General features: G+C 38.3%; 1 long non-coding RNA gene across 1 annotated transcript; it reads left to right on the top strand.

Annotated features, from left to right (window-relative positions):
• Window positions 1-3,351: 3,351 nt before the first annotated feature.
• LOC119266098 lies at window positions 3,352-10,177 on the top strand. Its single transcript, XR_005131856.1, has 3 exons — window positions 3,352-3,377; window positions 6,773-6,812; window positions 9,980-10,177. It is a non-coding gene; the product is annotated as an uncharacterized LOC119266098 (long non-coding RNA).
• Window positions 10,178-18,559: the final 8,382 nt, after the last annotated feature.

An 18,559-nucleotide genomic window follows, 5' to 3' on the forward strand; every position in this document is an offset into this window, starting at 1 on the left:
AGAGTGTAAAGTATTGACCTATAGCTTTGTAATACTTCAGTGTGGACAGGTTTCTTTATTTATTTCTTTATTTTATTATTTTCATTTTATTTATGAACTGTGGAACTAATGTATGTCTGTTCTCCTAGATGTGCTACTACTAAATGTTTGTAGCCTGCTTGTTTGCTGAGTTGGATTCATATGCTGTCCTCCTGTATGTCATGAGTACAGTGAAAACAATCAAAACATCAAAACTACAACAGCGTTGTTTTTTTTTCATCTATTTGTCAGGAAAAAAACGTAGCAGAACTGCAGGAGTGGATTACAAAACCCGAAATTCTCTAATGGCAGACTTCTGCTGGTGAAGGAAGGAAGCCACAGATGAAGCGTATCAAGACCAAGAGCAGGAAACAGAAATCAAGCTGAATCAATTGTTTTCACCCTGAAGCTTAGCTTGCCTTCCTTTGTTTATCTAGGACAGATTGCATTAGCTTTTTGACTGAAGCGCTAAGAGGGAGCTTATCACAGCGTTTACGAAACGGCTGTTGGTGTGCGGCTTTCTTGCACTGCTAATATACTTCTGGCCATAACAAGACCATTTTCTCACAAATGAAAACTGGAAAACTGTATTTACATTACAATAATTGTACAAGGAGAGTTCTGTACATGGAACTGAAGCACTGTAAACTTAAAACACTTTTGTCTCCTCCTTCAAATTCTGCATTTGCAAAAGAGTCGTAAAACAGGCCAATTCCAAAGATCTAAACTGTTAGTAATTGTCTTGACTCATTAATATTTACGCACACAAAATTTACATACATCAACCAACTTTCTAGCCTAGTGAAACAACAACAGAGCAACAGCAATGAAAATAGCAGAAAATGTGCAGAAATGCATTGTTCCGTGGTGTAAAGGGATGTCAGCACTTTTTCTCAAGGAAGTGACCTGTCAGCAGTTGAAGTTCTTCTTTAAATGAGGGTGTAGTTGGCTTCCTATGTGCCGTTCCACCATCAACGCTACAGCTTGTACAGGTGCCAGAGTGTACAGCACTAGAATTTAAATGCAGCGCTATTTAAGGTGGAACAGAAAGTTTGCAAAGCAAGCTGGTGAATAGGAAACCAACTTCAGCTCCCATCTTCAACAGGATCCTGGACAACTTTAATTCAAAGTTGATAGTTTGCTCCACACATTTCATTCCAGACAGTTTCTGGATAATACTGAGTGGGCTTCGCTTAGTGTTTGACACGGTTCCAATTTTTTTAGCATCACAAACCCAACTGCACCCTGTAATTATCCATGCTATGTGATTTTTTTTTTACTTTTGATGATTGAATTCAGATAATCTTAAACTGAAAGGTTCATAGTGAGCTAACAACTTTAAATTACTTTGTGCTGCTGTCCACATCGAAAGCAAGGTGCTAGTATAGGTAGCTATAAGCAAACTCCAAACAATTACCATAGCTAACTAAATAGTATGACCATGGGTGATTCAATGCATGATCTTACATTTTTTTTTATTTGTTACCTTAACCCAGATTGATAGATTGATAACAGGCCTACCCAATCAAATAGACTAAGAATAAGTATTAAGCCGACGTTTTAGAATAATGAGATTTGCTTTCTGTGATTGCTGTCATCGTATTATGGCCAATCACACTAACATGCTGCTCATACAGCTTTTAACATTTGGTTGAAAGATGTGGTCCCACTTTATATTAAGTTTCTCTGAGTGTTGTAGATGGATTATAGAAGTACACCTTATGTAATTACACATGTGTATCAACTTCAGTTGTTATATAGGTACAATGCAATTACAGAGTTGTAATTCTAGAATGGTAATTAATGTGATGTGATTAGGTTACCTTGTTACAACACAGTTATTCCATAGTAAATATGTAAAACAAATGTTTAATATTATACATTTATATTATTTTATATATATTATAAAATAATATTATGTAAAAAAGACTTCTGATCTGTAGTGTATCACAAAGAATATAATTACATGAGGCAAACTGAAACATGTATAATTCCACAGGCTGTACTTCTGTAATCCATCTGTAACACTGCTTAAACCATTGGTAGTTACAGTGTTATTACATATGTTATTGATGTGTAACTACACAGTTATTAGCGACACGTAATATAAAGTGGGACCAAAGATGTTACTGTGGATGGTTAAAAGTCCTATTGGAAATGTCTTTAAAAATGTTTTTTTCTTTTTTACTGTAGTCATCAGTTTTCATACTGACTAAAATGGGAAATAGCCTTTTGTGGAAATGTCAAAGCAAATATCCATCAAATGTAACACAATAGCAAACATTTTAAATGCCCACTTGGCCGTATGGTTTGGTTACGGTGTAGATTAAGGTTTTATCTCAATCATGTCCTCTTTTATTCTGGATTTAAGTCTGTTGAGGCTAAAACTGGCATCTTTACAGAGCCCTGCTGGTGACATTCTGTATAAACAAAAATAATGCATGGCCATGCTGTATGCATGGGAATGTGATCCCAATGTGTGGCCACAACTTAATAATGATTAACGAGATAAAACAGTCACAGCAATGACTTGGCATGGGAATGAGATCATGCCTTATTAAGCTGTGGTTAAGGCTTAATTATCCCATTCCCATGCGTTACTAAGTTTTGGCCACTAAATATTTTTTTTATACAGAATGTCACCAACAGGGCTCTATGGGCTTCTTATTCGAATTTTCCATTCCACCTTAAATGGTGCAGCAATTGCATTCTGGCGCCTGTGACTGCTGCGCCATATAAGGTGGAATGGAAAATTTGATAAAGAACCTGGCAGATAAGATGCTAACCTGAGCTTTGTTTGTGTAGTAATGGAAAGATTCTGAGTGGCAATACTGGAAGATGCAAGTTATGCAGTGTGCATAACTAGACCCTTAGGGCCCATGACCACGTGTAGCGCCAGGGCCCTCGAGCATGCTAAAGCGCCCCTGAATATGAGGACCTAGCTTATTTACAATCAGAGCAGAGCTCATCAAATTATTCATGAGCCCACCAAAAACGTGAAAACAGGTTTTATTCTAGGACCAAAGGTCAGAATAAGGGTCAGAAATGAGCATGTAAAACCATGTCTGGCCATATCTTTTTTGCCCAGACCAAACTCACATATGTTCCGTGTAGATATACTGTATCTACGTCACTTTTAATGTTTGTAACATACTGGTTGCCATTATGGCAGAATGTCTTATCATGGCATTTCAGGAAGTTTTTTCGAGCTCTCTAAAGTATTTTAAGACCTGCCTGTCGTGCAGATTCACACTTAGCTAAGTGTGAACTCTCTGGGTGAGAATGAGTCTAAAAGCATCTGCTGAAAGCAACTGGCCAACACAAACCTTACAGCAGTGAGAGGGATACCACTAGCAACAGTAAGTGCACCTATTTTACAATCACTTGCAGTGCCCTCCATAAATATTGGCACCCCGATAATGGCTGTAAAAACATTCTCATGCTCACCCTTTGGATCTTTCATTTAAATATGAACAAAATCTACATTTGTTTGAAGTACTGTACAATGACTGGAAAAAAGAAATCTTTTTTGTTTTCTTATCATGGTTTTATCAAATCTGTTAGCCACAAATATTGGCACCTTCATTTTAATACTTTGTGCAGACTTCCTTTGCAGCGATAAAGGCTCTGAGTTTTCCACTATAAAGCTTTTTGCAAATTATCTGATATCATTCCTCCATACAGAACCTCTCCAGATCTTTCAGATACTGTGGTTCACACTGTGGACTCTTCAGGTCATTCCCCATGTTTTCTATGGGATTTAGGTCAGAGGACTGGGGTGGCCACGGCAAAAGCTTGATTCTGTGGTCAACAAACCATTTTTGTGTTGATTTTGAGTTCACCGTCCTGCTGGAAGATACAAAGGATGACCTAGTTTAAGCTTTCGGGCTGAGTCAGTCAGGTTTTCATTTTATCTTTGCTGGTACTTGATGAAGTCTGTGATACTATGTATCTTAATAATGAATCTGCCCAGGGCCTTTGGAAGAAAAACACCCTCACAATATCACAGATCCACCACTATACTTCTGCATGGCTATCTTTGTGTCTACACTCGCTGTTATTGTTTCTTGCTAAAAAGCTAGATTTTGATCTCATCTGACCAGAGGACACAGTCCCACTGGATGTTTCAGCAATGTTTAGTGAACTGTAGGAGCTTGAGTTTGCTGGTAGTTGACAACAGAGGCTTCCTCCTGCCAACACTCACAAATCACTTGTGGTTATATACAGTACTGTGTGAAAGTCTTAGGCACCCAAGAGACATTTTCAAAATGTATTTATTTGTGTAGTATATGTTTATTTGTTGAGAAAAGTGTTAATATTTGAATAAACAAAATTTATAGAATATTAATTAATTTTTTTTCTGGATGTTGGTGTGTTTGTTTAACCATTTCCAAGCCTCTCCTCAAGGAAGCCCAGTATTATATGTAGTTAAAAAGCAGCTCCTGGTTTGACCAATCAGTGCTCAGTAAATTGAGCTCATGATGTAATTGATGATATTAATGAGTCTCTGTAGCAGCTGTGAAGGTGTCAAGGAAAAATATGGAACCAAGAAATTCTTGTTACTTCTTATTGTTTTTATGTTTATTTGAATTATGAATATGACTTTATTCTAATATATATTGTGATAAACTCACTGCTGAGGTCAATTGTTTAAAACTGTAGGTGATGTTTGATTGTAGTTTGGGAGACGTTCTGACCCCAAGACCTAATTTCCTTGGAGATTCTATGTCCACTTGAACCTTCTTCTTTACTGGGTGCGGGGTCAGTATAAACATACCATATGTCCTATTCTCAGCAGAATAAGTTTTAAGATTCTAGATTAGAATCTTACTAGATTGTGGACATTTTCAGGGCATTTCAATTGTTTATCTATTTTCTTGCAGCCATTTCTGAGTTTGTCCTGCTTAACAACCCTTTGCTACACATCATTGCTGTTTTCTCTGGCCTTTGTCATAGTGATGGATGACTGATGGAATTTGGCCTGTATTTAGTTGCATATATACACCCCAGTGCTCCTACATGCTCCTAATCAGTCAGGTGAACTTTCAAATCATAAAATATAAGTGGGAATAAACTTCAGAATATTTAACCTTTAGTTAATTTATCTCATAATTACCAGGGGTGCCAATATTTGTAGAGGGTGCTGTACCACCTATCTACTGCTTTTCGGAAGACGCTGTTAAAAATATCATATGAGACCAAACAGGAAATCAAGCAGTCTCTCAAAAAAAGCAGGTTCAACTTTTACTGACTTTCTGACTGTCTCAGCTTCAAACATGGCCAAAGAACTTGGCCTAGCAACCTAGGCCTTGCACCCTTGAAGGAATATTGTATCGTTTTTAACCTAATCTCTCTTTGCTGCATCTGTAGCACAACAGTAGATTACCACATATAATTACTTCAAAGTATTTACCAATACAAAGCAATTGCTCAATGGATTCTGTTATACATTTTACCAGTTGTTGGCTTTCTTCTAACTGAGGTACAGAGAAAAATGTAGAGACTACCCTTCATGTATGTAATTTCCAGTCAGGACAGTCATTAAGAGCAAGTTGCTAGTTTTCAAGAGGTTTTTCAAGAGATTAGATATAAGATAATGTACTCACGTAAGAGTCTGAAAGGATGTGAAACTGCCAAGAAGAAAATTTGCTAATTTGCAAAAAGAAAAGTGATTGCGTTTTCAGAACAATGGACAATCCTCAACATCACTGAATGTATTTGGAATTAAACTGAACTAAAAAGTGTTTGTCACACATCCTCTGAGTGCCTCACTGGATTCTGATTGCTATTTGTTGAGGCCTCTGTGTAAACAAGAGTTTCTAAAACTCAAATGAGACTCTTAACAACCATCTGAAACAACGCTTAAAGTTTTCATCTGTGAGAGAGAGGAGAAAATCAAGCTGTTTGAGATCTAGAAAAACCCACAGGTGTTTCTGTCCATCCTTCCACTGTGAGAAGATGACTCTGTGCTATGGGTCTGAAAGATAGTGTAGCTGTCAAGAAGGCCTCACTGAGAAAAGGAAAGATTTGCACTTCAACACCAAAACTGGACATTTGAGAATAAGATTTTATAGACAGATGAGTCTATATTTCTAATTTGGATTACTCAGATAGTGTAAAGCAGAAAATGTAACCAACTTCTAAGACTGAACTTTGGATGTGTGGCTGCAGATTTCTTTGAAAAACCTCCTGAAAAGAATGGAAGCTGTAATGAAGGTAACGGGGGACGTACTGAATACTGAAAAAAAAATGATATATTTAGTTGTTGAGACCTCTGGGCCATTTTCTGACACTGAAAAATGCTTATCTTGTACTTAATTGCTGGTTTCACTGGAATTGTAATACGTGTAAAGACATAAATTTCATATTACAGAAAAGAGAATTGATTTATTTAGCTAAAATATATCATATCAGACAATTTGAGTTATAATCATTTATCCGCATTTTCAACACAACAAGATGCAGCTTTATTTCTGATCATTATATTCAGGTGGTAGCAATTAAGTGCTTAGCCAAAAGAAGGAGGTCACCATCAGTGAAATCTTAAGGTTGTGCAACACCAGGCACTTATTCTAACACATGTTTTTCTGTTTTCAGCAGATATGATTTCACCTTTTTAAAACTACAGCTGCTTCTCTGTTTATGTCCCACAGAATAGTTTAATGGAGAGCCCTTTCTCACTAAAAGATTTTTTAATTAAAATGCATACAGTAATGAGAAAAACTAAGGCTTTATATTTTTCTTGTTTCACTAGAAGTGTGATGAAATGGGAGAAGAACATGCAGCTGCTTATGGTAAGTGATGAATTCTGTCTGTTTCTTTTGTGATTACAATAAAGGCAAAACGCAAGGCCCAGCAGTAGCTCCTATCCCTGTCTACAACATTTGGCAACCCAAATGTTAAAAAGAGCCATTTTGCCCTTTCAACTAAATCACCTTGGGAGCCACAACATTTAATGTCCATTTTGTTGGTTTTCCCATCTTGACGTCTTATCATGTGCTAGCTAATGTCCTAGTTAAAACACATCTTATCATGTGCTAGCTAAAGTCCTAGTTAAAGTATGTCTTAATATGTGCTAGCTAATGTCCTAGTTAAAGTATGTGTTAATATGTGCTAGCTAATGTCCTAGTTAAAATATGTCAACATGTGCTAGCTATGCTAGCTAATGTCCTAGTTAAAATGTCTTAACATGTGCTAGCTAGTGTCCTAGTTAAAGTATGTCTTAATATGTGCTAGCTAATGTCCTTCTTAAAATATGTCTTGATGTGTGCTAGCTAATGTCCTAGTTAGAATATGTCTCAATATGTGCTAGCTAATATCCTAGTTAAAATGTCTTAACAGGTGCTAGCTAATGTCCTAATTAAAATATGTCTTGATGTGTGCTAGCTAATATCCTAGTTAAAATGTCTTAACATGTGCTAGCTAATGTCCTACTTAAAATATGTCTCAATATGTGCTAGCTAATGTGCTATGTTCCACCATGTAGGGTGGAAAAAACCTGCTTTAAGGTTTAGCTTAGCTATAACAGCTCTCCAGATCTCCAGAAGAAAACTTTCTCAAAGGCGTTTTTCTCGTAAAATGTCTCTCGACGTTCAACTTTTACAAAGCTGAGTTCAGCTTCTTGGTCAGAAGCTTCTTCATTTTTCCATTCCACCTTAAACGGTGCAGCAGTCATGTATATCTGTCGCACCATTTAGGGTGGAACAGGAAAATTTGAATAAGAAGCTGGCAAATGAGAAGCTGAGTTCAGATCCACAATTTTCTAATGTTTGACAGTTTCTTGTTGCAGATTAAACATATAAGGAAACCAGCTGGAGTGATTATAAATGCAAATACGTTCATTCGTCTACAAATTATCGATGTTCATCTTTCTTTTTGTCTTTTTGTTAGCTACTAGCTAGGTGAGACTGTTGTCTGTGTTGCTATGGTGACCAGGAGCCTGCATGCCATCCTTCAGGGTTAAATTGTGAATTTGCAATTATAAGCTAAACTTGAGTGTTTAAGTCTATTTACTGTTAAAACTGTGTTGGAAAGATCAGCAGAGCTTTATTTCACTGCAAAGGATGACTATTTTTACCTAAAAATCTTATTCTGCTATAGAGTCGCAACATTAAAATAAGGGCATTAAAATAGTCTTGCTCTGCTTCTCACATCTGAGCATTGCTATTCAAAAGCCGCTATAGACCTGAGGACGTTGACTTACATATTGAAGCTTCCTTTTACATTGTGATCATTTTATGTAAAATTGATCCATATAGTTGGTCTTTTTAAATAAAAGAGTTTGATGTAGTACACCACCACAGTTAAAATAATTTTGTTGACTGATTTTCTGATGCCTTGACATCTTTTTGAAAGAGGCACAATACAGGCTAGCCAATCAGAAGAGAGCTTATTTACATACACTATTTGCCAAAGGTATTCGCTTGTCTGCCTTCACAAGCATAAGAACTTGATTGACATCTCATTATTAATTTATAAGTATTAATAAGTTTAATACGATGTCGGCCCACCCTTTGCAGCTGGAACAGCTTCAACTCTTCTGGGAAGGCTTTCCACAAGGTTTAGGAATGTGTTTATGGGAATGTTTGACCGTTCTTCCAGATGGAGAAACATGATTTGTCACTCCACAAAACACGTCTCCACTGCTCTAGAGTCCAGTAGCGGCACTTTACACCACTGCATTCAACGCTTTGCATTGCGGTTGGTGATGAAACTCATTCCATGAAGCTCTCTACGCTGTTCTTGAACTGATCTAAAGGCCACATGAAGTTTGGAGGTCTACAGCGATTGACTCTGCAGAAAGTTGGCGACCTCTGCGCACTATGCGCCTCAGCATCCGCTGACCCCGCTCTGTCATTTTACGTGGCCGACCACTTTGTGGCTGAGTTGCTGTCGTTCCGAATCAATTCCACTTTTTGTTATAATACCACTGACAGTTGACTGTGGAATATTTAGTAGTGAGGAAATTTCACGACTGGACTTATTGCACAGGTGGCGTCTGATCACGGTGCCACGCTGGAATTCACTGAGCTCCTGAGAGCGACCTATTCTTTCACAAAAGAAGCAGTCTGCATGCCTAGGTGCTTGGTTTTATACATCTGTGACCATGGAAGTGCTTGGAACACCTGAATAAAATGATTTGGAGGGGTGAGCGAAATACCTTTGGAAATATAGTGTACATAAATATTTAAGACATTAACAAAAACAGCCTGCTTATTTAAGGGACAAAGAGAGGTTGGAAAATGGTCATGTGAAATGTTTTTGGTACACAAAGAGGCTGAGTCTTTCAGAAGCAGAGATGGGAAGAGGTTCACTACTCTGTGAAAAACTGCATGGGCAAATAATGTAACAATTCAAGAATAACGTTTTTTTAATGTAAAATCGCAAAAAAAACTTCAAAGATAATTCATAACCTACAGTACATGATATCATTAAAAGATTCAGAGAATCTGGAGAAAACTCTGTATGCAAGAGACAAGGCCGAAAACCAATATTGTCTGGCTTTGATCTTCAGGCCCTCAGGAGTCATTGCATTAAAAAGAGAGTGCCTTTTCTGCACGACACTATGGAAAAATAATGTCATGTATGGACTGGATTTCACGTTTTCCACTTTAGTGCTTCTTTTCTTTCTAGCACAAATTCTTCGCCATATATTATGTGTGGTGTCAAGAAGGCTAATTAGAGTACACACCAAAATGAACACATGACATAAGGTGCCATTACAGCATACATTACACCATCTGTAATAAAAATTACCGGTAGTAGTGACATGGCACTGTTATATTAACTTTCAGGACAACTTGTGAAAGCATATGACATCTTCCATTACATGTTTATGGTATGGTTTTGTCAATGTTATATAACAGTGATCTAGTAAAGTGTTACACACCAGCCTATGACTGGAGTTCGCCACCCTGACTACATACTGCAATCACTTTTCATTTCTTTTTTTGATGTGCAGATCGCACTGGATGGCTTCGCTTCTTCTTGTTCTGCATCTGGCTTTTGGACATCGGGCTGATATTCACCATTACATATTTGGAAATAGATTTGACTAGAAGACTTAAGAAGTTGAAAAACAAAATGTCTCAAATCACACAGACTCACGAGTAACACTGGATGGATTGGAAGAATCAGACTCTGCCTTTATATCTTGGTTCTATATACCTTCATTACTTTCGCACTGCGATGCAGGAAAGACTTGGTTTACTTTAATAAAAGTATTGCCTCGAAATTAGCATGTGCATTTCAGAACCTGGCAATAATATTAAAAACTAAAAAAGCTTATGAGGCCACTTGTTCACATATCACAGCATAGCACATAACGAGATGCTTCATTAGTCAAACTAGGGTTTCCCAGGAGCACATTGGGAGCTGAAAACAAGTTTAATTGTTAGTATAAGCTTCCAGAGCACACGGTCATCTGCCATCTCACCATGACCTTATCATTAGAACGTATTTAGAGAAGTGGACGAACAGGTACTGTCAGGGTTATTATTGATGATGAAAGTGAAAAATGAAACTCATTAGGAAAACCTTACTAAAGGCCAGCTTTAATAAGACTAAATCACACCTTCCTATTAATAAACTGAAAAACTTAAATGGATCGTTCTGCTGAATTGAGTCAAAGTTAGACCTAAAAACACATTTTGGATTTTGTTTATTGATTTGGGCTTTAGACACAAATAATTTTAGCTTTGAGCAACCCAATACTGTAAATATGTTTATTTGGTTAAAATAAATAATTGAACATTCCATTTTCTCACTATCAAAACAATCATAACACTGCCAAACCTTTACCAAATATTTCAGTAGTGACCGTTTAGGTGGTGATGATTTTAGATAGTTTTGAGCAGAACTCAAAAATGCTAGCCACTTCATAACTAGCAAACACAGCTTTGAACAGTTGTGCACAAAAAAAACATGGTGTTTTTCATTAAAACACAAAAAGTTTACTTAATTGCAGGAAAAACGTGTTTCAGTAATTATAATTCTACAGAATAATTTTAACTACGTTTTTGTGTGTTTTCAATACATAAATCAGTCTAGAAGATGGATCGATTGGCGGTGTTAATAACAATAGCCTGCTGTTGTGCTAATTTAGCATCGCTGAAATAACAAGTCACTCATAATTGAGAATCACTCTTTTCTACTAATTTCTGGCAAAATATTTTCAATAACACTTAAAACTAAAAACTAAAAACTAAATTTTTCAGGAAAAAAACTATTATATAACTATTAATGCATTCTTGAAACTATTTAACTTTTCCAGGTGAAGATAACGTTGCTAAGCACGATCATAACACCAAGAAGTGCATTCAGAATTTGAACTAGAACAATATGTTGATGTATTGATTTCTATTTGTGGAATTATTACTTACTGTGAAAAGACTGCTAGTATAACATAGATTGGAAGGTATTGGTGTTTATGCTAGCCTCCACAGAAAGGGTGTTTTTGATAATTTTACACTTGACAGAAAAGTCAAAGCTTAATTTAATAAGTCAATGCTTAATTCTAAACATGATCACATGTAATTGTAGACCTTTTTTATAGGTGTATCCACATTGTAGGATTTATCCTTTCATCTTAGGTAGTAAGTTAAGCTAAACAGCAAGAAAGGTACCTAATTAGCCAAGTTTTAGAGCAGAATAAAATTACCAAATTACAATGAAATGTTCTTCAGTAACAGTAATATTATGATTCTAGGCATCTCAAGCAAGAAATAAACTAACTAGAACCATACGGGTTCTAGTTCCGCTCAGGTCGGTTCTTGTTTTTGAATGTACAGTACTGTGTGAAAGTTTTAGGCATCTAAGCAAATTTTTAAACAATGTACCTCAGCAGTGAGTTTATCACAATATACATTAGAATAAAGTCATATCCATAATTCAAATAAACATAAAAACAATAAGAAGTAACAAGAATTTCTTGGGTCCATATTTTTCCTCGACACCTTCACAGCCGCCACAGAGACTCGTTAATATCATCAATTACATCATGAGCTCAATTTACTGAAGCACTGATTGGTCAAACCAGGAGCTGCTTTTTAACTACATATAATAGTTTATATGCTTGGAAATGGTTAAACAAACACACTCACATCCATAAAATTACTATTTATATATATATATATATATAAATTCATTATTAAATAATATTCTAAAAATTTTGTTTATTCAAATATTAACACTTTTCTCAGGAAATAAACACAAGCTACTAATCATCCAATTTATCTAAATAGATGAAAATGTGTCTTGGGTGACTAAGACTTTTGCACAGTACTATACAGGGAAATAATGCGGTTAACTGGCCTCTGTATATAACATCACTGATGTATCGTGTTCAACTGTTATATCTATATAAATACATATAGCAACTTTATAATAGCTGTTCATTTAATTAGGCACAAATTTATAATTGTTAATTAATGATTACATTATTCAAAGACAAGTTGAACAGTGTTTGTGACTGAGGAGTTATTTGAACTTAAAATGAACTGAAAGCCATTTGCAACTCCCTTTGCTATTCTGATCCAAATTCTGATCCCGCTGGGTCTGATCAGCATTTCTATCCATGCCACAGAACATGTTAACTGCTCAAATCTTGCCATGCAATACACCCATCTGGAAGATCGACTTGCATTTGCTATGTTTCTCTACATATGTATTCAGGGGTTTTCCTTCCATTTGTGACCCAACTGTATACAGTTACATTAAGCACTATTATAGACTTTATGGTATGCTGACTAATATTGAAATAATGAGTTGGATTTTCTCACAGTGTTATTGAGCGTTTTTCCTGTTTCCTCTTCTGTTGTCTCAGGAGAGTGAGAGTTTTGAGAAATGGAAATTAAAAAAAAAAAGAAAAAAGCTGTAGTATGATTAAATGACCTTCTAATTATCACCACATTTACTGACCTGCTTATCATCATATTTCGTAGTCTTGGAGCCAAGCTAGAAACTGTTTTTGGAATGATGTGCCTTTTAGCTTATCTATTGCTTTGACCACTAAGTTTCAAGTTTCAGGTTTATATGTCATTTGCACAACATGTCAGGACATTTATGCATTGAAATGCTTGTGGTGAGGCTCAGATAATCACTCTACAGAAAGTAAATAAGTAAAAGTAAAATATAAAAAACAAATTGAAATATATTAAATATACACAAAATATAGAGACAATATACATTTTTAAGTGACTTAAGTGACTGGGAGAAGTGTTATTGTTCTTTAAAGAGGCTTAGTGTTAAGGTGTTACTGTCCATAGCAGAAATTATGTAATATAATAATAATACTGACAGAGTGACTGAGTGAAATGGTAGTTGGGGACAGAGCCACAGCTTCACAGCTTGTTCAGAAGCCTGACAGCCTGTGAGTAGAAACTGTTCATTAGCCGGGTTGTTCTAGCCTGGATGCTGCGAAATCTCCTGCCTGATGGCAGGATGGTGAACAGGCCGTGTGCTGGGTGACGCTGTCTAACCGGATCTTTTTGATCTTCCTAAGGCAGCGGGACTGGTAGATGTCCTGTAAGGCTGGTAGTTTGTAGCCTGGCTTTTGCCGTCCTCATCACTCCTTTAAAAGCCTTGTGGTCACAGGCAGTGCAGCTGCTGTACCAGACAGTGGTGCAGCCCATGAGGATGTTCTCTATGGTGCATCTGTAGAAGCTGGTAAGAATCTGAGGATGCAGACAAAACTTACTGAGCCTACGCAGCAAGAAGAGATGCTGACAAGCAGATCTCACAATAGTGTTGGTGTGGAGGGACCAGGTGAGGCCATCAGTGGTCACACTGCTGACTCTCTCCACTTTGGCTCCATTGATGAACAGGGCTGAGTGACCACCCCTCTGCCGCTTCCTTTAGTCCATGATTATCTCTAGCCTACCTCTGTAGGCTGTTTCATCTCCATCAGTGATGAGGCCCAGGATGGTGGTGTCATCAGCAAACTTGTAGATGATGTTAGACGTGTGTTCGGCTACACAGTCATGTTTACAGGGAGTACAGGACGGGGCTGAGCACACATCCCTGGGGAGCCCCTGTGCTCAGAGTAGGTGTGGAGGAGAAGCCATTCCCAACTTTCACAACCTGGGGTCTGCTCGTCAGGACGTCCAATATCCAGTTGCAGAGATGAGAGTTCAAACCCAAGTCTGTGAGCTTAGGAATGAGTTTGGCAGGGATGATTGTGTTGAATGCTCAGCTGTAATCTATGAACAGCATTCTATGTTTTTCATGTCCAGGTGTGTGAGAGCAGTGTTCATTGTTAGGCACATGACATCAAGTTATCCAGTTCTCACCTAGTTTTCATTTAAAGATTAAATTTATAAATATTTGTTTTACACCAAAAAAACACATTTTGTTTTGCCCTGAAGCTATGAAGCCAACGTAGCTAACAAGTACTGGGAGATCACCCACAAGGTTAGCAGTGAGCTAATCTTGTAAATAATTTTACATTCACCTCAAACCACATTCAGTTAATCTCAAACAGACCTGCTTATGTGGTTTTTAAACATGAACAAGCTGATGAAAGTACAGACACTCATGTTTCAAGTTAGCTGCTAAGGTAGTTAGCTATGCAGTGTTGGGGGCAACATGGTACAAAGTAATGCATTACAATAACATGATTATTTTCTCCTGTAATTAAGTAATGCATTACATTTTCAAATCAAACTTTAGATCACATTACAGTTACTCAGAGGTGAATGCTCTGTAGTCAAGTAAAATACAAGTACTTACAACTCATAATCCTACTCTCCTGCTCCTGACAGGGACGCTAACTGTAGAGACCGGATTTTTTTCAGGACTAGCTGTTCGTTCACAGAACACTGCAGTGGGCATTGCCTTTTACAAAAATGCCTGCTTTGTAATGTATGGCTTCTTTATTGTTAGCTGAATCTTAGTATTTCTTATAGCTACATATGACAAATCCAGTGAATTAACAAAGAAAGACTTCAACAGTCAGCCAGACTTGCGGTTTAGCTAACTTAGCCACACGAGAGGTGTTCAAAGTGATTGCTCCTTAGGTTTAATTGGTAATGCAGTGTTCAACTAGGCTTAATCTACATCCTAAACCTCTCGTATCTTCAGTTTAGGACATGGGTACATTTTAATTCACCAGGCCAGTCAGACTGGGTAGTTAGCTAACTTGGCCACAAACCAGATGTGTTTAGAATGATTGTTTTCACAGATTTAATTGGTAATGCAACGTTCCACCCAGTCTAAATCCTAAACCTCACTTCATATCTTCAGTTCTGGAAATGAGTATATTTTTATTCCTAAAGAGAGCCAGACCGGCTAGTTAGCTGACACACCAGATGTCTTTAATGTGATTATGTGGTTTTATTTACATCCTAAACATCTCTTCACATCTACGGTTTAGAAAATGAGTAGAATTTCACTCTGTGTAATCTTTACATTTTCATCATAATGATTTTATTTCAAGCCAGCTGTTTTTAAATTGCTTCTACTGGCTCCTTTCTCAGTTTTTAAACAGCATTAGCTGTTTATCAATTTCATCTGTCTGTGTCTTGGGAATTTTAATGAGGCTGACTTTGACTGGCTTTTTCTCTGTAAACAAATTTCTGAAAAGGACCACTGGGGTTTCCCTCTCTTGTACTTTCCAATTGGTACAGATGTGTGGGTTTTTACAGAGAAATAGAAGTAATCAGTATAGTATTTCATTAAAGTTCAAAAGCTCAGTAATTTGTGTAATATATAACTCTTTTTTTTGAGTAGCTACCCCAACACTGGCTATCTCACATACTTTTGTCAGTTTGTATAGATAACAGTGTGCCATAGTGAGCGTGTTTACAAGCACACCAATAATAGGATCTTCTTCTTCTTCTTCTTTCAGCTATTCCTCCTCAACACATGTCCAAACCATCTCAACCTGGCCTCTCTGGCTTTATCTCCAAACTGCTCCACCTTCACTGTCCCTCTGATCTGCTCATTTCTAATCTTGTCCATCCTTGTCACTCCCAACGAAAATCTCAGCATCTTCATCTCCGCCACCTCCAGCTCAGCCTCCTGTCTTTTAGACAGAGCCACAATCTCCAAACCATACATCATAGCAGGACGCACTACTGTCTTGTCCTTCTGTCACACATCAGCCCTGACACCCGTCTCCACCCACTCCATCCTGCCTGCACCCTCATATTCACCTCTTTTCTACACTGTCCATTGCTCTGGATGGTTGACCCAAGATATTTGAAGTCATCCACCTTTACGACCTCTACTCCTTGCATCTTCACCTTTCCACCTGCCTCCCTCTCATTCACACACATGTATTCCGTCTTGTCTCTACTGACCTTCATTCCTCTCCTCTCCAGTGCAAACCTCTGCCTCTCCAGATTCTCTTCCACCTGCTCTCTAATCTCACCACAGATTACAATGTCATCTGCAAACATCATGGTCCATGGAGCCTCCTGCCTGACCTCATCTGTCAACCTTTCCATCACCATTGCAAACAAGAAGGGGCTCAAAGCTGATCCCTGATGTAACCCTACCTTCACCTTGAAACCATTTGTCACTCCAACTGCACACCTCACTACTGTCTCACTATCCTCATACATGTCCTGCACCACCCTAACATACTTTTCAGCTACACCTGACTTCCTCATACAGTACCACAGTTCCTCTCTTGGCACCCTATCATATGCCTTCTCTAGATCCACAAAGACACAATGTAGCTCCTTCTGACCTTCTCTGTACTTCTCTACCAACACTCTCAACGCAAAAATTGCATCTGTGGTACTCTTTCTGGGCATGAAACCAAACTGCTGCTCACTGATCTGAACCTCTCGCCTTAGCCTTGCTTCAACAACTCTTTCCCATACCTTCATGGTGTGGCTCATCAACTTTATACCTCTGTAGTTACTGCAGCTCTGCACGTCACCCTTGTTCTTAAAAATAGGGACTAGTACACTGCTTCTCCACTTATCAGGTATCCTCTCACTCTCCAGGATTTTGTTAAACAACCTGGTTAAAAAGTCCACTGCCTTCTCTCCTAAACATCTCCATACCTCCACAGGTATGTCATCTGGACCAACTGCCTTTCCATTCTTCATCCTTTTTAAAGCTGCCCTCACTTCCACCTTACTAATTCTCTGCACTTCCTGATCCACTATCTCTCCCCCCGTTGTCCTCCTCTCTCTCTCGTTTTCCTCATTCATTAGTTCTTCAAAGTACTCCTTCCATCTCCTCAACACTCTCTGTTCACTCACTAGTACATTTCCCTCTCTATCCTTTATCAGCCTAACCTGCTGTACATCCTTTCCAGCTCTATCTCTCTGTTTAACCAAACAATACAAGTCCTTTACTCCTTCTTTACTGTCCAGCCTCTCATACAGCTCATCATAGGCCTGAGCCTTTGCCTTTGCCACCATTCTTTTCACTATGCGACTAGCCTCACAGTACGCCTGCCTACTTCCTTCATCTCTCTGGTTATCCCACTTTTTCTTAGCTGCCTTCTTCTTCTGAATACTCTCCTGGACTTCCTCATTCCACCACCAACTTTCCTTGTCTTCTTTCCTCTGACCAGATGAAACACCCAACACATTCTTGCCAGTTTCTCTCACCACCTTAGCTGTAGTTTCCCAGTCCTCAGGTAGATCCTCACTGCCCCCAAGGGCCTGTTGCAATTTTTCCCTGAACTGCCAGCTACCATCCTCCTCCTTCAGCTTCCACCATCTAATCTTTGGCTCTGTCTTCACTCTCTTCCTCTTCTTTGTTTCTAATCTCATTCTACAGACAACCACCCTATGCTGCCTTGCTACACTTTCCCCTGCTACCACTTTACAATCTCCAATCTGCTTTAGGTGGCATCTCCTGCTAAGGATATAATCCACCTGTGTGCACCTCCCTTCACTCTTGTATGTCACCCTGTGTTCTTCCCTCTTCTGAAAATACGTGTTCACCACAGCCATTTCCATTCTCTTTGCAAAATCTACAACCATCTGACCTTCCGCATTTCTGTCTTACACCATACAGACCCAGCACCTCTTCATCCCCTCTGTTCCCTTCACCAACATGTCCATTGAAGTCTGCACCAATCACTAATCTCTCCTCTCTAGGGACACCATCTAGCACTTCATCCATCTTACTCCAAAATACTTCTTTCTCCTCTAACTGACAACCAACCTGTAGTGCATATGAACTGATCACATTCAAAATTACACCATCAACCTCTAACTTCAGGCTCATGATCCTGTCTGACACTCTCTTTACATCCAGAACACTTTTCACAAGCTGTTCGTTTAGGATTATCCCTACTCCATTTCTCTTCCTCTCTACACCATGATAGAACATTTTGAATCCACCTCCAATGTTCCTGGCCTTGCTTCCTTTCCATCTGGTCTCCTAGACACACAGAATATCTACCTTCCTTCTCTCCATCATGTCTGCAAGCTCTCTGCCTTTACCAGTCATTGTCCCTATGTTCAGAGTCCCTACTCTAACCTCCACACTCCTGCTTTTCATTCTCTCTCGCTGCCTTCCTCCTCTCCTCTTTCATGTTCTTTGACCTACAGTAGTCCAATTTCCACCGGCACCC

The sequence above is a fragment of the Pygocentrus nattereri genome, chromosome 19 (genome assembly GCF_015220715.1).
Source record: "Pygocentrus nattereri isolate fPygNat1 chromosome 19, fPygNat1.pri, whole genome shotgun sequence".
Lineage (NCBI taxonomy): Eukaryota > Metazoa > Chordata > Actinopteri > Characiformes > Serrasalmidae > Pygocentrus > Pygocentrus nattereri.